We start from the raw sequence: 27,471 nt of genomic DNA, 5'->3' as shown, positions 1-27,471 counted from the left end.
GTAACATGATAGAATGTGTCACCTAGAGGGGCAGTAACATGATAGAATGTGTCACCAAGAGGGGCAGTAACATGATAGAATGTGTCACCTAGAGGGGCAGTAACATGACAGAATGTGTCACCAAGAGGGGCAGTAACATGATAGAATGTGTCATCTAGAGGGGCAGTAACATGACAGAATGTGTCACCAAGAGGGGCAGTAACATGATAGAATGTGACACCTAGAGGGGCAGTAACATGACAGAATGTGTCACCAAGAGGGGCAGTAACATGATAGAATGTGTCACCAAGAGGGGCAGTAACATGATAGAATGTGTCATCTAGAGGGGCAGTAACATGACAGAATGTGTCACCAAGAGGGGCAGTAACATGATAGAATGTGTCACCTAGAGGGGCAGTAACATGACAGAATGTGTCACCAAGAGGGGCAGTAACATGATAGAATGTGTCACCTAGAGGGGCAGTAACATGATAGAATGTGTCACCAAGAGGGACAGTAACATCATAGAATGTGTCATCTAGAGGGGTAGTAACATCATAGAATGTGTCATCTAGAGGGGTAGTAACATCATAGAATGTGTCATCTAGAGGGGTAGTAACATGATAGAATATGTCACCTAGAGGGGCAGTAACATCATAGAATGTGTCATCTAGAGGGGCAGTAACATCATAGAATGTGTCATCCAGAGGGACAGTAACATCATAGAATGTGTCATCTAGAGGAGCAGTAACATGATAGAATGTGTCATCTAGAGGGGCAGTAACATCATAGAATGTGTCATCTAGAGGGGCAGTAACATCATAGAATGTGTCATCTAGAGGGGCCGTAACATCATAGAATGTGTCAGCTAGAGGAGCAGTAACATGATAGAATGTGTCATCTAGAGGGGCAGTAACATCATAGAATGTGTCATCTAGAGGGGCAGTAACATCATAGAATGTGTCATCTAGAGGGGCAGTAACATGATAGAATGTGTCACCTAGAGGGACAGTAACATCATAGAATGTGTCATCTAGAGGGGTAGTAACATCATAGAATGTGTCATCTAGAGGGGCAGTAACATCATAGAATGTGTCACCTAGAGGGGCAGTAACATGATAGAATGTGTCACCTAGAGGGGCAGTAACATCATAGAATGTGTCACCTAGAGGGGCAGTAACATGATAGAATGTGTCATCTAGAGGGGCAGTAACATCATAGAATGTGTCACCTAGAGGGACAGTAACATCATAGAAATTGTCATCTAGAGGGACAGTAACATGATAGAATGTGTCATCTGGAGGGACAGTAACATCATAGAATTGGTCATCAACAGGGGCCGTTGCATCATAGAATGGGTCACCTAGAGGGGCAGTAACATGATAGAATACGTCACCTAGAGGGGCAGTAACATCATAGAATGTGTCATCTAGAGGGGCAGTAACATCATAGAATGTGTCATCTAGAGGGGTAGTAACATGATAGAATGTGTCATCTGGAGGGACAGTAACATCATATAATGTGTCATCTAGAGGGACAGTAACATCATAGAACGTGTCACCTAGAGGGGCAGTAACATGATAGAATACGTCACCTAGAGGGGCAGTAACATCATAGAATGTGTCATCTAGAGGGGCAGTAACATCATAGAATGTGTCATCTAGAGGGGTAGTAACATGATAGAATGTGTCATCTGGAGGGACAGTAACATCATATAATGTGTCACCTAGAGGGACAGTAACATCATAGAATGTGTCACCTAGAGGGGCAGTAACATCATAGAATGTGTCACCTAGAGGGGCAGTAACATGATAGAATGTGTCACCTAGAGGGGCAGTAACATCATAGAATGTGTCACCTAGAGGGGCAGTAACATGATAGAATGTGTCATCTAGAGGGGCAGTAACATCATAGAATGTGTCACCTAGAGGGACAGTAACATCATAGAAATTGTCATCTAGAGGGACAGTAACATGATAGAATGTGTCATCTGGAGGGACAGTAACATCATAGAATTGGTCATCAACAGGGGCCGTTGCATCATAGAATGGGTCACCTAGAGGGGCAGTAACATGATAGAATACGTCACCTAGAGGGGCAGTAACATCATAGAATGTGTCATCTAGAGGGGCAGTAACATCATAGAATGTGTCATCTAGAGGGGTAGTAACATGATAGAATGTGTCATCTGGAGGGACAGTAACATCATAGAATGTGTCACCTAGAGGGACAGTAACATCATAGAAATTGTCACTTAGAGGGGCAGTAACATGATAGAATACGTCACCTAGAGGGGCAGTAACATCATAGAATGTGTCATCTAGAGGGGCAGTAACATCATAGAATGTGTCATCTGGAGGGGTAGTAACATCATAGAATGTGTCATCTGGAGGGACAGTAACATCATATAATGTGTCACCTAGAGGGACAGTAACATCATAGAAATTGTCATCTAGAGGGGTAGTAACATGATAGAATGTGTCACCTGGAGGGGCAGTAACATCATAGAATGTGTCACCTACAGGGACAGTAACATCATAGAAATTGCCATCTAGAGGGGCAGTAACATCAAAGAATGTGTCACCTAGAGGGACAGTAACATGATAGAATGTGTCATCTAGAGGGACAGTAAAATGATAGAATGTGTCACCTAGAGGGGCAGTAACATCATAGAATGTGTCATCTGGAGGGGTAGTAACATGATAGAATGTGTCATCTGGAGGGACAGTAACATCATAGAATGTGTCACCTAGAGGGACAGTAACATCATAGAAATTGTCATCTAGAGGGGTAGTAACATGATAGAATGTGTCACCTGGAGGGGCAGTAACATCATAGAATGTGTCACCTAGAGGGACAGTAACATCATAGAAATTGTCATCTAGAGGGGCAGTAACATCAAAGAATGTGTCACCTAGAGGGACAGTAACATGATAGAATGTGTCACCTAGAGGGACAGTACAATGATAGAATGTGTCACCTAGAGGGGCAGTAACATGATAGAATGTGTCACCTAGAGGGACAGTAAACTGATAGAATGTGTCACCTAGATGGACAGTAAAATGATAGAATGTGTCACCTAGAGGGACAGTAAAATCATAGAATGTGTCACCTGGAGGGTTAGTAACATCAGAGAATGTGTCACCTAGAGGGACAGTAAAATGATAGAATGTGTCACCTAGAGGGGCAGTAACATCATAGAATGTGTCATCTGGAGGGGTAGTAACATGATAGAATGTGTCATCTGGAGGGACAGTAACATCATAGAATGTGTCACCTAGAGGGACAGTAACATCATAGAAATGGTCATCTAGAGGGGTAGTAACATGATAGAATGTGTCACCTGGAGGGGCAGTAACATCATAGAATGTGTCACCTAGAGGGACAGTAACATCATAGAAATTGTCATCTAGAGGGGCAGTAACATCAAAGAATGTATCACCTAGAGGGACAGTAACATGATAGAATGTGTCACCTAGAGGGACAGTAAAATGATAGAATGTGTCACCTAGAGGGGCAGTAACATGATAGAATGTGTCACCTAGAGGGACAGTAAAATGATAGAATGTGTCACCTAGATGGACAGTAAAATGATAGAATGTGTCACCTAGAGGGACAGTAAAATCATAGAATGTGTCACCTGGAGGGTTAGTAACATCAGAGAATGTGTCACCTAGAGGGGCAGTAACATCATAGAATGTGTCACCTAGAGGGACAGTAAAATGATAGAATGTGTCACCTAGATGGACAGTAAAATGATAGAATGTGTCACCTAGAGGGACAGTAAAATCATAGAATGTGTCACCTGGAGGGTTAGTAACATCAGAGAATGTGTCACCTAGAGGGACAGTAAAATCATAGAATGTGTCACCTGGAGGGTTAGTAACACCAGAGAATGTGTCACCTAGAGGGACAGTAAAATGATAGAATGTGTCACCTAGAGGGGCAGTAACATCATAGAATGTGTCATCTGGAGGGGTAGTAACATGATAGAATGTGTCATCTGGAGGGACAGTAACATCATAGAATGTGTCACCTAGAGGGACAGTAACATCATAGAAATTGTCATCTAGAGGGGTAGTAACATGATAGAATGTGTCACCTGGAGGGGCAGTAACATCATAGAATGTGTCACCTAGAGGGACAGTAACATCATAGAAATTGTCATCTAGAGGGGCAGTAACATCAAAGAATGTGTCACCTAGAGGGACAGTAACATCATAGAATGTGTCATCTAGAGGGGCAGTAACATGATAGAATGTGTCACCTAGAGGGACAGTTACATCATAGAATGTGTCATCTAGAGGGGTAGTAACATCATAGAATGTGTCATCTAGAGGGGCAGTAACATCATAGAATGTGTCACCTAGAGGGGCAGTAACATGATAGAATGTGTCACCTAGAGGGGCAGTAACATCATAGAATGTGTCACCTAGAGGGGCAGTAACATGATAGAATGTGTCATCTAGAGGGGCAGTAACATCATAGAATGTGTCACCTAGAGGGACAGTAACATCATAGAAATTGTCATCTAGAGGGACAGTAACATGATAGAATGTGTCATCTGGAGGGACAGTAACATCATAGAATTGGTCATCAACAGGGGCCGTTGCATCATAGAATGGGTCACCTAGAGGGGCAGTAACATGATAGAATACGTCACCTAGAGGGGCAGTAACATCATAGAATGTGTCATCTAGAGGGGCAGTAACATCATAGAATGTGTCATCTAGAGGGGTAGTAACATGATAGAATGTGTCATCTGGAGGGACAGTAACATCATATAATGTGTCACCTAGAGGGACAGTAACATCATAGAAATTGTCACCTAGAGGGGCAGTAACATGATAGAATACGTCACCTAGAGGGGCAGTAACATCATAGAATGTGTCATCTAGAGGGGCAGTAACATCATAGAATGTGTCATCTAGAGGGGTAGTAACATGATAGAATGTGTCATCTGGAGGGACAGTTACATCATATAATGTGTCACCTAGAGGGACAGTAACATCATAGAAATTGTCATCTAGAGGGGTAGTAACATGATAGAATGTGTCACCTGGAGGGGCAGTAACATCATAGAATGTGTCACCTACAGGGACAGTAACATCATAGAAATTGCCATCTAGAGGGGCAGTAACATCAAAGAATGTGTCACCTAGAGGGACAGTAACATGATAGAATGTGTCATCTAGAGGGACAGTAAAATGATAGAATGTGTCACCTAGAGGGGCAGTAACATCATAGAATGTGTCATCTGGAGGGGTAGTAACATGATAGAATGTGTCATCTGGAGGGACAGTAACATCATAGAATGTGTCACCTAGAGGGACAGTAACATCATAGAAATGATCATCTAGAGGGGTAGTAACATGATAGAATGTGTCACCTGGAGGGGCAGTAACATCATAGAATGTGTCACCTAGAGGGACAGTAACATCATAGAAATTGTCATCTAGAGGGGCAGTAACATCAAAGAATGTGTCACCTAGAGGGACAGTAACATGATAGAATGTGTCACCTAGAGGGACAGTAAAATGATAGAATGTGTCACCTAGAGGGGCAGTAACATGATAGAATGTGTCACCTAGAGGGACAGTAAACTGATAGAATGTGTCACCTAGATGGACAGTAAAATGATAGAATGTGTCACCTAGAGGGACAGTAAAATCATAGAATGTGTCACCTGGAGGGTTAGTAACATCAGAGAATGTGTCACCTAGAGGGACAGTAAAATGATAGAATGTGTCACCTAGAGGGGCAGTAACATCATAGAATGTGTCATCTGGAGGGGTAGTAACATGATAGAATGTGTCATCTGGAGGGACAGTAACATCATAGAATGTGTCACCTAGAGGGACAGTAACATCATAGAAATGGTCATCTAGAGGGGTAGTAACATGATAGAATGTGTCACCTGGAGGGGCAGTAACATCATAGAATGTGTCACCTAGAGGGACAGTAACATCATAGAAATTGTCATCTAGAGGGGCAGTAACATCAAAGAATGTGTCACCTAGAGGGACAGTAACATGATAGAATGTGTCACCTAGAGGGACAGTAAAATGATAGAATGTGTCACCTAGAGGGGCAGTAACATGATAGAATGTGTCACCTAGAGGGACAGTAAAATGATAGAATGTGTCACCTAGATGGACAGTAAAATGATAGAATGTGTCACCTAGAGGGACAGTAAAATCATAGAATGTGTCACCTGGAGGGTTAGTAACATCAGAGAATGTGTCACCTAGAGGGGCAGTAACATGATAGAATGTGTCACCTAGAGGGACAGTAAAATGATAGAATGTGTCACCTAGATGGACAGTAAAATGATAGAATGTGTCACCTAGAGGGACAGTAAAATCATAGAATGTGTCACCTGGAGGGTTAGTAACATCAGAGAATGTGTCACCTAGAGGGACAGTAAAATCATAGAATGTGTCACCTGGAGGGTTAGTAACACCAGAGAATGTGTCACCTAGAGGGACAGTAAAATGATAGAATGTGTCACCTAGAGGGGCAGTAACATCATAGAATGTGTCATCTGGAGGGGTAGTAACATGATAGAATGTGTCATCTGGAGGGACAGTAACATCATAGAATGTGTCACCTAGAGGGACAGTAACATCATAGAAATTGTCATCTAGAGGGGTAGTAACATGATAGAATGTGTCACCTGGAGGGGCAGTAACATCATAGAATGTGTCACCTAGAGGGACAGTAACATCATAGAAATTGTCATCTAGAGGGGCAGTAACATCAAAGAATGTGTCACCTAGAGGGACAGTAACATGATAGAATGTGTCACCTAGAGGGACAGTAAAATGATAGAATGTGTCACCTAGAGGGGCAGTAACATGATAGAATGTGTCACCTAGAGGGACAGTAAAATGATAGAATGTGTCACCTAGATGGACAGTAAAATGATAGAATGTGTCACCTAGAGGGACAGTAAAATCATAGAATGTGTCACCTGGAGGGTTAGTAACATCAGAGAATGTGTCACCTAGAGGGGCAGTAACATGATAGAATGGATGATGTGTTTTTAGTTACATGTATGTTTAGCAGTATCACCGTTACATTAAGAATCTACTCAGAACACTGTCGGACACTCGTTCAACCAGGCGCATGCACATATACTGAACAACAAAAGTTCCTGTGACATTGAACAAGATTTAATGCAAAGTTATTTTATTTACCAAATCTGAAACAATTTCGGTTTGCAACAGATAAACGACTCCTGTAAGTGTTCAAATGGTTTAATTTGCCATACTGACTTCAGAAAATGCGTGATTTCATAAAAAAACAACATGAATATAGCAAAATGTCAATTTACAAATCAAAAGCGTGTGTGTCCATCTCTGGTTGCGATGCAAGCAACACATCTTCGTCTCATTAAATGGACCATCCGTCGCACAAGGTCCTGTGGGATATCTGTCCATATATGCGGGAGCAATGTTTTAAAGTTCCTGGAGTGTCTGTGGAACACGTGGTTGACGTCGAAGGCGCCAATCCATCTCATCCCACGTGTGCTCGATTGGTAAGAGATCAGGGGAGCGAGCCAGCGGCCAGGGGATGACATTCACGTTGTTTTGTTGAAGAGAATTCTGAACAAGTCGAGCAATATGAGGCCGGGCGTTGTCATGTTGAAAGGTAATGCCTGGGCCTTGACGACGCAAAAATGGTAGAACAACAGGGCCTATGATCTCGTCGCGGTAGCGCTGTCCATTGAGATTTCCTTCTACCACAATGAAACGGGTCCTCTGTCTTGCTGTAATCCCAACCCATACCATAACGCTGCCGCCCCCGAACCGATCTTCTTCCATGGCACAACGATTGACGTAACGTTCACCTCGACGTCGGTACACTCGAATCCGTCCATCGCTGTGGCTGAGGTGAAAACGAGACTCGTCGGTGAATAGAACTTGTCCCCACTGCATGGCCGTCCAGCGTAGACGCTGTCTGCACCACTGTAGACGTGCTTGACAGTGGTTTCCTGTCAAAATGGGACGTCTGATGGGTCTTCTGGCGACAATCCCTGCACATCTGAGGCGACGACGTACGGTTTGTGAAGATATTCGTCGAAGGCCAGAGATGCATTTTGCAGTCACTGTTGCTGGCTGGAATCGATTTCGTAGGTGTGTTGTCGAATCCAGTCGATCGTCCTTGTCGATTATTGGTTATGCGTGGCCTGCCAACTCCGAGGATGGTCTCTGGATGCATTCGTCTGTTGCCAACGTTGCCATAAACACCAAATGGTGTTTCTGTGGACGTTAAATTGTCTTGCAACATCACGTTGACTCGATCCTGCTTCAAGCATGCCAATGGCTCGCAGTCGCTCATTGTCGGACAGGCGTGGCATTTCATACTGTTGAATAATTGCGTAATTTTGTTGTTTTTCTGAGTGGTTGTTATCAGCAAGATGCTAAACAATGCATATGGAATCCCGTTAACGCACATGTTTTTATACCCATTCTTGGGTAGGGAAATGCAAGGGGCTTGCATAAAAGTCAACTTTTGCATGGAATGAATGCTTTTCTGTAGCAGTTGCACTTGATTCCATACATGTACTACAATATTGAAAACCAAACTTTACTTGTTTGAAAAATGCACTAAAATATTGGTGTCACAGGAACTTTTGTTGTTGAATATATTTGTTCGCTCATGCTTTAAAAATAAACATATAGGAAAGAATTATCCTCACCTTGATTGCAAGCGACGTGTTTAGTTTGGCGTGGTTCATTACTGTAATCTCGATGAAGTAGTCGGAGTCGTGGACGCCCTTGTGCATGTCGTGGAACACACCACCATGACTGAGATTAGACGAGATTATGCGTGGTTTGATCTGGAAGTGTCTGTGGTAACACCCTGTCCCTGGCGTACAGTAACAGTTGGCGCCCCGTGCATAGTCGCCGTACCTCGCTGTGCAGTTGGCCAGTGTCTGGGGGTTATTAAACACAAATGAATAAATAATAAGGTATTCGTGCCCTATTTGCAATACAACAGCAAGATTTGACCTGCCTAAGAAGAAGAAAACATTTATATTAACAAAACAAAGCAACCGATGACAGAGGAGGGTATGTACTTGCGTGTCTCCTTGAGCTGATAGATGTTCTTCGCCGTGGAAGATGTCTGAGCCGGTGATGTTGTCGTAGAGTCTCCACGACACAGTCTCTAGACCACTGTGGTCGTCAAACGCCAGCCATTCAAATCTTAAATGCAAGACATGGTACTTAGTTGCACGTGTGACTGAGATTGGTTTGACGAGCCTTTGAGCAGTATTTTAGTTATTTTCACAGCGTGTCAGCTTCGCGGAGTGATGTGAATTCCGCGAGCACGGGCATGGTGCTCCCAAACCAAGAAACATAGTTAATGAAAAGTAGGATTTGAACCCATGACCATAAGTTTCACGAACGCAGGAGTGACGCAACTTAGAACTGCAAATTGCGGCGGATGAGACAAATAGGTCACCCGTTGCTATTGCTTTACGTTGAAGGTGCTGTTTACTTACTTAACATGTAGAAAGAGAAACTTACGTCATTTCATTGAATTCCTCTACTCTATGAACACTGATGTTGACCCTGGTGAGCCACAGGTTCTCTATGACAGGAGGCGATGTGTCCACGTGGACTGTCACGCTCTCCTCAAGGAGTTCGCGCCTGATGTCGTACGCCCTGACCCAGAACCTGACGGTGTCTCCGTCCACGAGGACCGGTGTGACTGTCTGGTGCTGAGTCAAACCCTGGCTCTGGAAGTTGGCGTCAGGAGGAGGAGAGAGGATGCTGCTGCCGCCACTGTGGTCAATCAGGAAGGCGGTGCGGTATTCAACTATGCCTGGAACATGGAAGCCATTTCTCTGACTGACGCGTTAGCTAACTGTGGGGAGGTGGTTTGTGACAGAAAACTATTATAAACAGAACATTGATACAAGACACCAGCTGTGAGTCTGTGACATAATCATGTGTTTTGAAGCAGGGGTGATTGCTTATTCGGTCAAATAACAATTGATAGATAAAACTCATATGACGTGATTAATAATTGGACATAAAACACATCTAGCGAATTGCGATCGTAAATAAAAATATTATTTTGGAAGGCCTAATCATTACCTTCCTGGTGTGAGGATAGCAGATTTACATCAACATATGAGCCCAGATGTTGGAGTAGGAATGAGGATTGGAGCTACATCTTATCATAAATGTTGAAAGTAAAGAAATAGGTCAACCACTATCAACCACTGATTGTTTCCCCGACGGTATAGATCATAGCTCACGCTATCAACCACTGAGTGTCTCTTCGACGGTATAGGTCATTGCTCACGCTATCAACCACTGATTGTCTCCCCGATGGTATAGGTCATTGCTCACGCTATCAACCACTGATTGTCTCCCCGACAGCATAGGTCATTGCTCACGCAACCCATCACAAATGCTTCAAGTTAATCCTTAATTAGGAAGGTATTGAGAAAATACAACTCTATAAACACAGGAGTTCCTCACCCTGCACGTGATCAATAGCGTCGATTCCCCTGGAGTGGTTGTTATCGTCGTAGTCCGGTGTTACGTCATGCGTGGAGGCCGCTTGCTTCAGCCACCCGTTGTTGTAATGGAGGGTGTTGATGTACCTGTACAGTGTATAGGGATGTTATATTGTTATACACATGTGTGTCACAAGTACATTAACATCGTGCTTGATTAAGTGACAAAATATATTATTATTATTATTATAAAAGCGAAATATATTATTATTTATACAGATTAAGATTAATAAATGCAGCATGAGGGTTTGGGTGGACCTGGCACACTCAGGCTGGTTAGGCTCATCATCGGGAATGGCTGCCTGGTCGAATCTACCCAGAACTTTTCGGAGAATGTCAAGACTCCCCAACACTCCCCAACACTGCATTACACAGATTGTCAGAGGGGCTGTAATCTTTGCAGCAAACCCGAGTACTCTCCAAATGATCATCAACCACCCAGAACGTTTTGGAATGTGGAGACTAACCAACACTGCAACCTTCAACATTACCCAGATTGGCAAATGGGTTGTACGCAAGCAAACCTGGGTACTCTCCCAGTACTGTATGACGGTCAACAGGTTTGGAGGTAACCAGTCTAAGGCACCAAGGACAATGGGGAGTCGTACAACTTGGTATCTGGGATGCAAGCGTGATATTTCGTAAGCGTGGTCCACACATTTGCCATGTCTCAATCAGGACTCCAGAGGGTTAATGTTATTCTCAACACACTATACATAAACTCGATGCAGTGGTCGTTCAGCCTCCCCGTCAAAAACTGGCCGATTTGATATGGCAGTTCGTTGACTGAAACTTATTTCCGTACCCTCGAACAGTACAGGACCATAAACAAGATCAACATTGCCATTGTCCTAGGCTCGTTTTAAGAAAATTGTGGAATACTTTGGTTTTTTTCTTGAGTCTTGACATGTTTCGCAAGAGGATCATCAGACAAATTCTTCAGCTCTATCTCGGAGATCCCCCACGTTAATCACATCACGTCCTCCCATCATGATTGGTAAATATAAACGATTGAGGGAAGAACGAGGGTGATGGGATTTATTTTCTGACAAGATTCCGGAGTACAATCCGGAACAAAGTCACTTGACAAGAGAAGCACTTCAGTGATGCAGATGACACGAGGTGGTTGATGCAAGCTTCCTTACCTCTTCTCCCAGTCGACAGACACGTCCGTCGTATTCCACTGCTAGCGGTGGGTTGTTATAGAAGCCGATGACGTCACTAGCAGCCTTGTGTCATGGACCACGCCCACATTTGACACCTCATCATAGATGAATATTCGCCGAGCACTCTTGTGGTTTTCCGCCTTGTCGTAAGCAGTTAACACAAGAGCATACACCCCGGGATGTGACAGATGAAACTGGCTCGAAGATATCTGCAAACCAAGGATGAATGATGTAATATTTAGATGTGAAAGATCAGATGACACAACTATTTTGGCTTGACAATAAACAATCACACATAATTATCATGATAAATTATCTGATTTCATCCCCCTCCCCCGTGAACTTGTTTACCGTACACTTTGACTAGCAAGGTGACATGTAAGAACATTCTGTTTGTAGCATGATTAAGCAAACTCAGTTAGCTGGCATCAACCCCACTTGCCAGGTAAAATGTGGGAGGAAAGCTGAAAGCGATACAGGTCTTGAAACCCACGAGCCCAGACGAGGTGTCGAAAATAAGGACCGTTATCGTAGCGAATCTGCGACTCCATCCAGCGACACAATGATCCTGACACCTCAAAGGGACGCAATCCTGTGAGTGAGTGAAAGCACATTATCTGTCATAATAGCATACCTCGCCACTGTATCTGTCAGATTCAAAGGCTAGTGATTTCTCCACGAGCTGAGAGTCACTTCTGTTGGGATGTTGGTCATAAAGTTCAAATATCGACACCAAGTAGGAGAACACCAGGACGTCGTCCCTCCATCCCTGCCACGTGACACTGATCGGAGCCTGGAGTCAGACGGATACATTACATGTGTATATGACACTCATCAACACATGGACATCACTGACATGTGAACATCATGTAACAATCAGGCCAATTACTGGCCAGTCAAGCAGCATCCAGCACTGTGCAGGTTTTACTCCTGCATTCAATGTGTCCATTAGCCTGGAGACCAAGAGTACATGCAGAGTTTCAATACCTCAGGTTCCCAACATAAAAGGTTATTTAATCAAGCCGCTATAATTAATAATCTATCAATATTTGGTTTGCATATTCGAAATTTGGAATATAATTGTTGTTGAGGACAATAATTGTTCTTCACAAGTTCTCAAATGACCTGTGTGTGGGTCTTGGCCAGAGATATCATGTCATCTGTGCAGATCTCCTCCAGATCTACACTGCAGTGATGTGGGTCTATAAAGTCAAACCCGAGGATATAACGATTGATTTGTGTCTTCCCTTCGTAGTAGTAAGTCACGAGAATGTCGCTCTCCTTGTTCCTCACTTTAACGTAGCCACCATTAGTTGCCTCAAATGTGAATTCCATTCTGAAACAACCCGGATAATCAGAGAAGTTCAGTTAGCTTGCATAATATATAAGTGCTATTATATTTGTCATTGCAAACTTACTCAATGGGTATTCGATAAGTTTAGCTTGAATTGATTATTGTAACAATAAGTTGGTTGTTCAAGACCTCTCATGTCATGTGACTCACACATCTCCACTCTCCACTGGTAGGGACAGAAACGTCTCCGCAGTCACGTCCTCCTCACAGGTCAACTTAGTTTGATGAGGTGCCTTCTTACTTGGGCCATTGCAAGGTCGTACGGAGCTCATTATGACAGAGTCGTCTGGAACAAACTTAAAACTTTAGATCTGTGTTCATTAATCGGACTACTCACACACAGGCTAAACGGTATATCATTAAAACATTCTTTTTCAAAGGACCAAAGGTGAATAAGACCAAAGTGAAAATATTAACAATTACCAACTAACTATGGCGACATATGATGTCAATGAAAGCCACAAACCCCTTTAAATATCCATACGAAGCATAAACGTTAATCTACAATTTGACTGTATCATGAGAATGTGCTGATGAATCACTATCAGCTGATAATGATGGCAGGTGCTTTGGAAAAGGTGAATGTATCCGGTCCCACCGGTGGCACCAGTAGAAACACATGCACAGGCAAGTCAATTGCTCATGTGAACAAACACGTGATCACGTGATAAAGTCAAAATAGCCATGACATCGGGCGTAATATTAATCAATGATGAGGAAGGAATACACTTTTAAAGAACACAGAGTTCATACTTCTTGTAACTTCAAATGTTGCTTTGGCGTTGATGATGCCAACAGCAAAACCCTCAACATAGGCCTGTCTGGGTGGTGGAGTCGCAGTCATGATGAACTTGGTCTCGAATTTGTAGTAGATCATCCTGGTGTCGTTGATGTTGGTCCAGGACTCGTCTTGGGGAGCTCCTTCGTTGGGGTTGTCTGGGGCTTCCACCTTGTCCAGGCCCGGACCGGTCACCTTCAGTGTGTTGTACAAAATGGACGGGAGCGTGTCGACTGGAAATAAAATGTGAGTGAGTGAATGTATCCTCGATGATATAGTGTAACAGATCTCCATTTCTTTCGCTAGTTTGCCTTTTACTCCCAAGGGTAACAGTTTTGGCGAATAATTGAAACTCGTTTTTCTCTGGCGTTAACGTGCCATGTTGTTGATAAATACTCTGGACCCATTCGCTACTGTGTCATTGTTTTGAACCCTTTACGAATAGCAAAACGCTAATATGACCCACTCAGGGCTGAGTGAAAGCCTTTGCTGGGCTACAGGTCTGAGTGATGAAGGTGGTGAACTATTTTCCAAAACAAAACAATGTCGTACCCGATGGCATTCTGCAGCCAATCCACGAGGTATGTACAGTTAAGAACGGGTAAGTGAATGTTGTTTACAAAAGATAAATCAACGTCCTGGACATGTTCCAGTCTGGACCAGGCAAACCCGTGAATGAGTGACATCATCAACTATTCACGCCTTGGAGGTTCGAGTACCTGCAATCACCCAAGTTCCCCTGGTTTCTCTCTTGGATGGGGTGGATGGGGTACTGGCGTTCACTGTGACCCAGGCAGCAAGGACAGAGATATGGTTGAGTGGAAACCGTTCACCTCAATGTGTGCAGGCCGTCATTGACACATGTTTTCAGGATAACAAGAAAACCATTTACTAAAAATATCATAATACTTTTATAATTAATGTTTCTTTCAATATTTGGCAATCGGATCTAAAGTGTAAATTGGTTTTGTATGTTTATTCCGTTCCTACTTTTCTCGCAGTGTCTGCCGCTAAACTCTGTTGTACAGATACAATTCCTTGCATATTCCTCTGCACATACTCCCGGGTAGCATCGTGTACTGTCACTGCGCCACGAACATGCCTCTGAAAAACACACAGCATACTCGTGTCAGTCATACAGGCGAATTAGGTCGCATTTTATATAACTCCAGGCACCATTACAACCGTTAACAAAAAGAAGATTGTATGTGAATCACTTTCACTCAGTGACGTGACCAGGTATTCTGTTATAACATATAACTACGATAAACGATTGAACGATAAACACATCCCGATCGTCATTAATTTCTTAACACAATATCCTCAGAAGTCAGTTAAGGCAGAGGCACTCCAACGTTATCGATATAATAGGGACAACGAAAAATAAGGAAGAGGTCTGTTTAATTGACAATGAAGATTATTTTTTTTAAAGTTGTATGAAACTGTTTTTGATTCATTTTTATGTTTTAAACATATTTATTCATAGTCGTCGTAAGTGTTTAGTTGATGGCATTTGATGTTAAATTTTAACATCTGGATGGTTTCTTGGATGTCCTAAGGAGGGGACACGCCCTAAATGATCTGGTTGTATTGTAACGGTTGAAGTTTTACTTGAACGTTTGAACGTTCGATAGCGACTTTTATCCACAATATTACCCGGTTACTTACTGAATAAAGGAATCATAAAGATGTTAATGAAATAGATATGTATTGGTGGGAATTGCCCTGGGTGCAATTGTCCTGCTCACATGCTGAGGCGAAAGTTGAGTATTTGAAAGTTGACGTCATCCAGACATGTGGGTAGCTATGTGGGTTGTGAATATTTATGCATTGATCTAAATGTGAAATAGATAAAGCGGTTTCACTGCTCTCTTCTATTTCTAGTTCGTGTTTATGAATCAGTGGAAGTGAACTGGCTCTTTGACATTATAGAACGATTTCATATGATCGTTGTTACTGAAGCTTAAGTAAAACATTTTGGTCAAAATACTGAGTTTTGATATTGCCAAGCCGTGCAGAAATTCCTATGCGGATGCATAAAGACAAAAAACAGCAAGGCGGGGAGCTTACTTACGTATACAGGATTTCTTGTCTGTGGTGACGGTGTACGCTCGTTCCCCAGGCAGCTCCCTGTACACCCCTTCACACCGGGAACACACCTGGTCAGAGGGCGACGTACATTCCTCCAGGTCACAGTTGGAGATGGCCGAGCACACTGTCCGTAGAAAACAGGACATACAGACACTACCGACATTGGAACTACAGGTAACCAAGTGACCAGAATGAATTTCAGACTTTGTCAACGTAAAAAGATACCAAGTTAACAGATTATTAAAACTTAGATCAGCACCCTATTAATGATATATTTGCACGAACTAGATAGGGCTGCCCATTTGCAAAGCCACTCTTTTAGAAACTGAAACAACATATAACCCTAAAGCGCATGTCACTATCATGGTCATATAAGTTGACTGTATGTGGATCTGTGAGCACACGGTCACTGAGGAATACGTGTGCATATTGGATAAGTTCACAGTTAACCACTCACTCCGGCATCTGTTTGGGTTGGCATAGAAGCCCATCTTGCAGTTTGTGCATATCTCGGGGAGGCTGCAGGTTCCCCCGCTACTGTATTGGGTCACGCCGTTGCTGTAGATGATGTGGGACGTAGTGTAGTCAATGTTGCAGGCACCGCTGGGGTTGATGTCGTTGTCGCAGATGGCTACAGATGTGGGGATGAAGTCAAATAAAGTATATGTTGTCATAATTGTTTCTGTCAGTTATCTGACGATATATTTAAGCTCACTGATTCATATCAATGTACTAAATGCTCTCTTAAAATATAACTTTGATTATCCAAAATGTTTATAGAAGTAGTTTTACCGTATGGACATCCATGGTTATCGGTAGATCTGTATCCAGATTTGCACACATGCTCCTTGTAGTACACTGTCCTGTTGGAGAAATAGAACCCATGTACGTACAACCAACACTATCTGTACACAGAGAGACAGATCCCACGTATGTACACCCTACACTGCCTGTACAAAGAGAAAGAGATCCCATGTATGTACACCCTACACTACCTGTTCACAGAGAAAGAGATCCCATGTATGTACATCCTACACTACCTGTTCACAGAGAAAGAGATCCAATGTATGTACACCCTACACTATCTGTTCACAGAGAGAGAGATCCCATGTATGTAGAACCTACGCTACCTGTACACAGAGAGATAGATCCCACGTATGTACAACCTACACTATCTGTAAAGAGAGATAGATCCCATGTATGTACAACCTACACTGGTTACCTGTACACAGAGAGACAGATCCCATGCATGTACAACCTACACTATCTGTCCACAGAAAGATAGATCCCATGTATGTACACCCTACACTACCTGTTCACAGAGAAAGAGATCCCACGTATGTACACCCTACACTACCTGTTCACAGAGAAAGAGATCCCACGTATGTACACCCTACACTACCTGTTCACAGAGAGATAGATCCCATGTATGTACACCCTACACTACCTGTACACAGAGAGATAGATCCCATGTATGTACAACCGACACTACCTGTTCACAGAGAGATAGATCCCATGTATGTACAACCTACACTACCTCTTCACAGAGAAAGAGATCCCACGTATGTACACCCTACACTACCTGTTCACAGAGAGATAGATCCCATGTATGTACACCCTACACTACCTGTACACAGAGAGATAGATCCCATGTATGTACACCCTACACTACCTGTACACAGAGAGATAGATCCCATGTATGTACAACCTACACTATCTGTTCACAGAGTGATAGATCCCATGTATGTACAACCTACACTATCTGTACAGAGAGATAGATCCCATGTATGTACAACCTACACTATCTGTACAGAGAGATAGATCCCATGTATGTACAACCTACACTGGTTACCTGTACACAGAGAGACAGATCCCATGTATGTAAAACCTACACTATCTGTCCACAGAGAGATAGATCCCACGTATGTACACCCTACACTACCTGTACAGAGAGATAGATCCAATGTATGTACACCCTACACTATCTGTACACAGAGAGATAGATTCCATGTATGTAAAACCTACACTATCTGTCCACAGAGAGATAGATCCCATGTATGTACACCCTACAATATCTGTACAGAGAGATAGATCCAATGTATGTACACCCTACACTACCTGTACACAGAGAGATAGATACCACGTATGTACACCCTACACTACCTGTATAGAGAGAGAGAGAGAGATCCGGTGTATGTACAACCTACACTATCTGTACAGAGAGAGACAGATCCGATGTATGTAAAACCTACACTACCTGTTCACAGAGAGATATATCCCATGTATATACAACCTACACTATATGTACACAGAGAGATAGATCCCATGTATGTACAACCTACACTACCTGTACACAGAGAGATAATTCCCATGTATGTACACCCTACACTACCTGTTCGCAGTTAGTCAATATATGTGTGACAGTAGGTCGATACCTGTATGACAGATGATCAATACCTGTATGACAGATGGCCTATACCTGTATGACAGTTTATCAATACCTGTATGACAGTTGATCTATACCTGGATGACAGATGGTCAATACCTGTATGACAGTTGATCGATTCCTGTGTGACAGTTGATCAATTTCTGTGTGACAGTTGGTCAATACCTGTATGACAGATGGTCAATACCTGTATGACAGTTGATCAATACCTGTGTGACAGTTGATCAGTTCCTGTGTGGCAGTTGGTCAATACCTGTATGACAGTTGGTCAATACCTGGTTGACAGCTGATCAATACCTGTATGACATTTGGTCAATACCTGGTTGACAGTTGATCAATACATGTATTACAGATGGTCAATACCTGGTTGACAGTTGATCATTACCTGTATGAAAGTTGGCAAATACCTGTATGACAGATGGTCAATACCTGGTTGACAGATGGTCAATACCTGTATGACAGATGGTCAATACCTGTATGACAGTTGATCAATTCCTGTGTGACAGTTGGTCAATACCTGTATGACAGTTGGCCAATACCTACTTGACAGTTGATCAATACATGTGTGACAGTTGGTCAATACCTGGTTAACAGTTGATCAATACCTGTATTACAGATGGTCAATACCTGGTTGACAGTTGATCATTACCTGTATGAAAGTTGGCAAATACCTGTATGACAGATGGTCAATACCTGGTTGACAGTTGATCAATTCCTGTGTGACGGTTGGTCAATACCTGTATGACAGATGGTCAATACCTGTATGACAGTTGATCAATACCTGTATGACAGATGGTCAATACATGTATGACAGTTGATCAATTCCTGTGTGACAGTTGGTCAATACCTGTATGACAGTTGGCCAATACCTACTTGACAGTTGATCAATACATGTGTGACAGTTGGTCAATACCTGGTTAACAGTTGATCAATACCTGTATTACAGATGGTCAATACCTGGTTGACAGTTGATCATTACCTGTATGAAAGTTGGCAAATACCTGTATGAAAGTTGGCCAATACCTGTATGACAGATGGTCAATACCTGGTTGATAGTTGATCATTAACTGTGTGACAGTTGATCAGCTTGTCATTACCTGTGTCTGGTGCAACGCAGCCATTTCCTCCAACTGCCGCATCTCTCACTGTATCGATGTTGACGAGACCGGACGTTCGTGATGACATTTATCCTGCGACAAAAGTGAACGTGAATTTGACTTATAACATACTTGCACAAACTGGAAGGACTATGTTGATATATGAGTCAATACAAAATTAGGTAAGATGTACACAGATTGCTCCGATACTTCTGATTGATGTACGAGTGTCCCTTCTGTTATGTGTAAATACAGTAAACTACGTTTATAACGAACACGCTTATAACGAACTGACCGATATATCGAACTTATTTTATAGTCCCGACCATTTGTTGTTTAAATATATGCTCATAACGAACTACGGTTATTACGCACTAAACATAGTGGTCCCTTCGAGTTCGTTATAACCGTACTTTACTGTATTGAGCATCGTGCGGCACAACGATGTTGCAATACCAGAACACAAGGACACCAGTAACAGAATTTATACTTTGAAAATTTGAATTGTTTACATATTTACACTTTATGTCTTTGTGTCAACTTTATAAATGTTGCATTTCAAACCTTACATAATGGAAAAAATCAACATGTTTGCTCCATCCATTCCATCTTTCGATCATAAAAAGTATAGCACGAATTAATTTTGCATATGAAATTTACATGATATACGGGTGTTTCGTATGACGTGATTCCGGTCACATGACCGCGAAACTAACATTCATTAGCATATGAACGACACATTTTGACGTCTATGCGTTTTTCACGAGATTGTGTTTTTTCAGCTGACCATAAAGTAAACACTGACGGACTACTCCCACATACTTGGGGAAACCCCCGGGAATTCCCTAGCACAAATAAATACTCAGCGTTGAAGCATAAAGTGGGGAGATAGAGAGTTTGCCTGCATGCTTGTTTATGAATATCCTTGCTAAGACCCACCCTTGAGAACAAACTGAAGAAATGAACACTGCAAGTGTCGACTCGATCAGTATCTGGACCGAGGTCGGTAACAGTGAGGACAGGTCGGTAACTGTAAGGAGAGGTCGGTAACACTAAGCAAAGGTCGATAACAGAAAGGACTGGTCGGCAACAGTAAGCACAGGTCGACAACAGTGGGGACAGGTCGGTAACAGTAAGGACAGGTCGGTAACAGTGGGGACAGGTCGGTAACAGTGGGGACAGGTCGGTAACAGTAAGGACAGGAGGGCAGCAGTGAGGACATGTCGGTAACTGTAAGGAGAGGTCGGTAACAGTAAGGACAGGAGGGCAGCAGTGAGGACATGTCGGTAACTGTAAGGAGAGGTCGGTAACAGTAAGGACAGGAGGGCAGCAGTGAGGACATGCCGGTAACTGTAAGGAGAGGTCGGTAACAGTGGGGACAGGTCGGTAACAGTAAGGACAGGAGGGCAGCAGTGAGGACATGTCGGTAACTGTAAGGAGAGGTCGGTAACAGTAAGGACAGGAGGGCAGCAGTGAGGACATGTCGGTAACTGTAAGGAGAGGTCGGTAACAGTGGGGACAGGTCGGTAACAGTAAGGACAGGAGGGCAGCAGTGAGGACATGTCGGTAACTGTAAGGAGAGGTCGGTAACAGTAAGGACAGGAGGGCAGCAGTGAGGACATGTCGGTAACTGTAAGGAGAGGTCGGTAGCAGTAAGGACAGGAGGGCAGCAGTGAGGACATGTCGGTAACTGTAAGGAGAGGTCGGTAACAGTAAGGACAGGAGGGCAGCAGTGAGGACATGTCGGTAACTGTAAGGAGAGGTCGGTAACACTAAGCAAAGGTCGATAACAGAAAGGACTGGTCGGCAACAGTAAGCACAGGTCGACAACAGTGGGGACAGGTCGGTAACAGTAAGGACAGGAGGGCAGCAGTGAGGACATGTCGGTAACTGTAAGGAGAGGTCGGTAACTGTACGGACAGGTCGGTAACAGTAAGGACAGGAGGGCAGCAGTGAGGACATGTCGACAACAGTGGGGACAGGTCGGTAACAGTAAGGACAGGAGGGCAGCAGTGAGGACATGTCGGTAACTGTAAGGAGAGGTCGGTAACAGTAAGGACAGGAGGGCAGCAGTGAGGACATGTCGGTAACTGTAAGGAGAGGTCGGTAACTGTACGGAGAGGTCGGTAACAGTAAGGACAGGAGGGCAGCAGTGAGGACATGTCGGTAACTGTAAGGAGAGGTCGGTAACAGTAAGGACAGGAGGGCAGCAGTGAGGACATGTCGGTAACTGTAAGGAGAGGTCGGTACCTGTACGGACAGGTCGGTAACAGTAAGGACAGGAGGGCAGCAGTGAGGACATGTCGGTAACTGTAAGGAGAGGTCGGTAACAGTAAGGACAGGAGGGCAGCAGTGAGGACATGTCGGTAACTGTAAGGAGAGGTCGGTAACTGTAAGGACAGGAGGGCAGCAGTGAGGACATGTCGGTAACTGTAAGGAGAGGTCGGTAACAGTAAGGACAGGAGGGCAGCAGTGAGGACAGGAGGGCAGCAGTGAGGACATGTCGGTAACTGTAAGGAGAGGTCGGTAACAGTAAGGACAGGAGGGCAGCAGTGAGGACATGTCGGTAACTGTAAGGAGAGGCCGGTAACAGTAAGGACAGGAGGGCAGCAGTGAGGACAGGAGGGCAGCAGTGAGGACATGTCGGTAACTGTAAGGAGAGGTCGGTAACAGTAAGGACAGGAGGGCAGCAGTGAGGACATGTCGGTAACTGTAAGGAGAAGTCGGTAACAGTAAGGACAGGAGGGCAGCAGTGAGGACAGGAGGGCAGCAGTGAGGACATGTCGGTAACTGTAAGGACAGGTCGGAAACAGTAAGGACAGGTCGGTAACATCTAATAACAGTTAAGACACACAAAACGTACACATATATACGCAAGGCACTACACTTAACACATACACAACGAACGCACATAGGTCAATACGACTTGAAGAACAGGTATATTGACCTTTGTACGGACGTGGTCAATATAGTTAAAGGCAACAAAGTGTTGTCAATGTCGAGATATGTACATGTAGATTTGACGATAATACATTGAATCGGTATCTGGCACGAAGGTAACGCAACACTTCATTTAACACAATGTGTTCCTCTCCGTTTACCCATGACTTTCTCCTAATACCGCTGCGTGTCAACACAAAGCTTACTGAGGCCTTACATGTATTCCATGAAACGGGTGAACTCGCCCACAGGGGTGGGGAGGGTTGTGGTCAGAAGTGACCTTGTTTTGCCTTTCATCCGCAATTGAATCGTTCGTCAAATTATCGAGACGGTTATTCTCTGCCCCAGTCGTTTTGTAAGTATCAACTCGCGTGTAGTCTTACTGCTTTTGACAGCGTTGAAGCCAGGGGTAATTAAATAATTCTTACAGTCGCCCCACCTGTAATGGGCTTGACCCGGAGTGATTCCTGGAAGTGCCTCCTTATTTGGAAACTGCTCGGTTTTCCCTTAATGTCGTATGAAGGAATCATTCACCCGGAAGCAGTACGGCTTGCAACTGTGAGTGAGTGAGTGGGTGAGTGAGTGAGTGAGTGAGTGGGTGGGTTTGTGAGTGTGTGAGTGAGTGAGTGAGTGAGTGAGTGAGTGAGTGAGTGAGTGGGTTGGTGGGTTGGTGGGTGAGTGAGTGAGTGAGTGAGTGAGTGAGTGAGTGAGTGAGTGAGTGAGCGAGCGAGTGAGTGAGTGAGTGAGTGAGTGAGTGAGTGAGTGAGTGAGTGAGGGAGTGAGTGAGGGAGTGAGTGAGGGAGTGAGTGGTTGGGTGAGAGTGAGTGCGTGAGTGAGTGAGTGAGTGAGTGGGTGGGTGGGTAAGTGAGTGAGTGAGTGGGTGGGTGGGAGACTGGGTGAGTGAGTGGATGAGGGAGTGAGTGAGTTTGGTTTAACGTCGCTTTTAACAGTATTCCAGTTATATCGCGGCGTGTCAGCTTAATGTTGGAGTGAAGCCCGAAGTGATGCGGGTCTCGGACGTTTACAGCTTCGGTGAAACCCACGAGCACGGGTATGGTGCTGACAAACCTAGAAACATAATCGGGGCGAACCGGGATTCGAACCTACAATCACAGGTAACTGGCGTGCCAAGGCAACTCTGCACAGCGAATCTCGGCGCCTCGAACGACTGGGCCCCCCGTGCCCCCCGACTGAGTGAGTGACTGAGTTTAAAACCGCTTTTAGCAATATAGAAAACTCTATAAAAGAATAGAAGAAATTGAGTATTTTTTCATTGTATTTTGCACAAGCCATGGCCGAATGTTTGGAGTGATTTAGTGTGATATATTTTACATCACTTCGGCAAAACTGCAGCCTTATCGGGATGAGAACTAGGTAATGAGTCCTGAGATAAACATATCGTGTTTTCAATTGCAATGCAGAGCTAGGCTACCTGTAGATTTAACTGCGCTAGATTGAAAGCACAGTATGTTAACCTCCATTCTACAATGACTAAATAGTGAGTGAGTCAGTATGGTTCTACGCCGCTTTTAGCAATATTCAAGCAATATCACCCGAAATGGGCTCCACACATTGTACCCATGTCGGGAATCGAATCCGGGTCTTCGGAGCGACGAGCGTAAGCTTTAACCACTAGGCTACCCGACCGCCCCTCCATGACTAAATAAAGCAAACATACATTGAGTGACGCGGCACGAGTTGAGTCCAGTGTTTTAAGTTGGTTGTCGATCTGAATGACGGAATAACCGACAACAGAATTTAAACAAAATATGGCGCTGTATATACTCAAGCAGTTTGTTTACATCGTAGCACTTCACTTGAACATATGACAGGCATTGAAATTATATAAGTATTGCAACTTGGTGAGCTTACAGCGGATTGTGGTACCTCAGACGACATGGAGAGCCAGATGTGCCCCTTTCTGCCACAGAAGTACGCGATAGTCGAGTCAGTGGCGTAACACGTGTTGTGGACGAGTCCACAAGTGAATGTGGGGTTGGTTGGAATATGAACGCAGAAATCGAGCTAAACGTGACCATGTGGCAGTCTCGTCCCTACGAGCATATGGCAGTAACACTCACACCAGCAGCGCAACAGTGCACATCGACACCTGCATACACCTTATGTACCCCTTCAGTTTCATCATATCAAACCACACCCCTACCCCACACCCGTGAAATGTAAGTGAGCTATGCCGCTCATCCATATATACCGAGGTCAGTCGAAAGGCCCAACTTCTTCCTGTGTTTACCAGTTGTCTGCGATTCACTGTCTCGATGGATCATAAACAACTCAAGGGACGCATGGCGGCCGAGATAAGACAAGATATACACACCAGTACTTTCACAGTCAAGTGTTTGAACACCACCGACATATATTCCTGTCAAGTGCATAATGAGGTGAGGTGAAATTGGGTTTAACGTCGCGTCCAAGATTATTGCACTTATATAGCGACGTGCATGTACGTTAGTGTGTGGCTGCTTGTACTAGTCCGGACTGATGCCGATTTATAGTGCCAGCTCACTGAGGATACCATGCCACAGTTTAACATGAATACACCACTCAGACACAGTATACTGACTCCGAGCCGACCAGTCCTTGTTTTAGCCCCTTAATGCCGAGCGCCAGACAGGGTAACAACAAGTACCATCTTTTAACGTCTTTTGGTATGACGCGGCCCGGGATCGAATCCCGGACCTTCCGCTCTCCGGGCGAACGCTCAATGAATAAACGTAGATCGTAAAGTGTGCAATGGCTATCGGATGTAGGTTGTGAATGACCTCGACAAGGTCATATGAAAAACAATATACATGTAATGTTCAGTCGCATGGATAATGGACATCTCACGTGAGTGAAAAAACACGTTATCAGCAATTATTTTCAGTCTGCCTCGGTGACTCAATGGCATGATCGAAAAAATCAATTAGAGCGATACATAGTCAATAGAATATTTTCCTCTTTTCAAAATACATGTTTTCTCGTGACCAAAAAATTGTTGACACTTTAACTCGTGGTTGCGCTAATCGTGAAAACATCGATTTTGTGCGGTGATTCGATGAGATAATTTGTCAGTTGAACACGAAAAGCTAAATATTTTTATCCGCGATGTCTTCAACCACTAGAAACTATCCTTAATTTTCCATTATCCTTTAACAAAAATCTGACGGCATTTCAACATTATCTAAACACAATTGCCACTTACGCATTTTCCGCAAGTCCGTCAACGCCGTGAAACTGGAGGAGCATTAAACCAATACCACAGAGTACCAGCTTCATCGCCATCCTTCACCACTCACCTCTTCCCCGTCAACTGAACAGTCGCGGTATAGAACTCCTGAAACCAGGAAGTTATGACGTTACCAGGGGCAACCTGCCCGCTCGCGACATACGTGGAACCTTGGACTACATCTGAGTTATGCGCAGTTTTGTTTAGGACATAAATAATGTGTCCCCCGTGGTGGTTCCCGGTAAGGATCGGCCCAAATAACCAATTCGTGGAATTGGGTTGGCAAGCTCTGTGTCAGGGTAGATTGTGAGTCATCGTATCCGGCACCTGGGACGTTATTGTTATCAACCACTGGTTGGCCTAGCCCTATATTATTTTAGACCGCCATGTTATAGCTGGAATATTGCTGACGGCAACGTAAATCTTAACTTAATGACTGCTAAGGTTTGATTTTTGTAGAGATGAACCACATTCTTTTTCTAACACGCAACACAAGGTTGCGTCACCACCATTCGAGTTTCTGAGCATCAAAGATTATGTTCGTCCACGTGTCTCAATTACCAATCAATGTTTCAGTGAGAAATGAGGAAATTTTCAGATTTGACATTACTTATGTTGGTTAGCGTAATTCTTCTTTATATAAACCCACGTCAATCTTTGTTGTGCAGAGAGTGTCAGCAGTCTGTTCTCACATGGCACGGGTCTGGGTTTGGGAAACATACACATCAATACCAATTCAATTATTTACTGTCAAACGTCTAAATACAAACAGTAGAATTCAACGCATCGATGCACCTGCTATTTAGACGAATTTGGCCGCTCAGATGTTTATAATTTGTTGGGTATGTGGGCATGCACAGATGTGTTGCACAATTGTTGTCAATATATTAATGTTCAGTCCATGTTCCAGAACAACATAAGTCTGAAGATGTGTATTTGAGCAATACAATTTTCAGCCATATATGAGTTGTGTACTAATGCACTGTTACCCTCTCAGCCATTATGAAGCAGTAGAGGTTCGCCGACCGTAATGCAATATTGACATTGTAGGGGTATGTGGGTGAAGGTGATATGAATTCAATGCTCTATTCACTCTGTGCGGGCGTAATGCTAGTCTGTTGGTGTGGGGGGGCTCGGGTGGCAAAGTCGTCTAAAGCAGGTCGATTTAGAGGCACACCAGAAATATATAATCGTAGGTTCGAATCCAGGTTCACCACGAAACCCGTACTCGTGGATTTCACCAAAGTGATACCTGCAATACTTCGGACTTTCCCCCCTCTGTGTTCCAAGCAGCGTTAAACCCAACGCACTCACTAATGTAGCCGGGGTGTTTGGTGAAGGTAAAGTAATGGTATTGCGCTATAGCATGGGTATTTGAGTGGGACTGTTAATGCCATTCTGCTGTAATCATATTGTAGGGTATTTGGTGAAGGTGTTACAAAGTAATGCTGTTCTGACGTTGTAAGCGTGTTTGTGGAAGGTACTGCAATTCAGTCCAATGTGATGAAGCGAGAGTCTGATGCACACCATGTTCACTGACAAATCCGACCGGCCCGTGGTCCAGTGGTAGAGCGTCCGCCCACAGAGCGGAAGGTTCGGGTTTCGATCCCCGGCCGCGTCATACCAAAAGACATTTGCATATGGTGCTTGTTGTTACATGGCAGGCGCTCGACATTAAGGGGCTAAAGCAAGGACTGGTCGGCTCGGAGTCTGTATACTGTGTCTGAGTGGGGTATTCATGTTAAACTGCGGCATGGTATCTCAGTGAGCTAGCACTATAAATCGGCATCAGTCAGGACTAGTACAATAACGCACACACGCACGCACGCACGCACGCAAGCACGCACGCACGCACAG

General features: G+C 43.9%; 1 pseudogene; it reads right to left on the bottom strand.

Moving 5' to 3' along the window:
* Nucleotides 1–25,706, bottom strand: part of LOC124119553 — a 60,575-nt pseudogene extending 34,869 nt beyond the window's left edge.
* Between the last annotated feature and the right edge of the window lie 1,765 nt (nt 25,707–27,471).

Source organism: Haliotis rufescens, unplaced genomic scaffold, assembly GCF_023055435.1.
Source record: "Haliotis rufescens isolate VD_foot unplaced genomic scaffold, xgHalRufe1.0.p SCAF_16, whole genome shotgun sequence".
NCBI classification, from domain to species: domain Eukaryota; kingdom Metazoa; phylum Mollusca; class Gastropoda; order Lepetellida; family Haliotidae; genus Haliotis; species Haliotis rufescens.
This window is presented reverse-complemented; position numbering and strand designations above follow the sequence as displayed.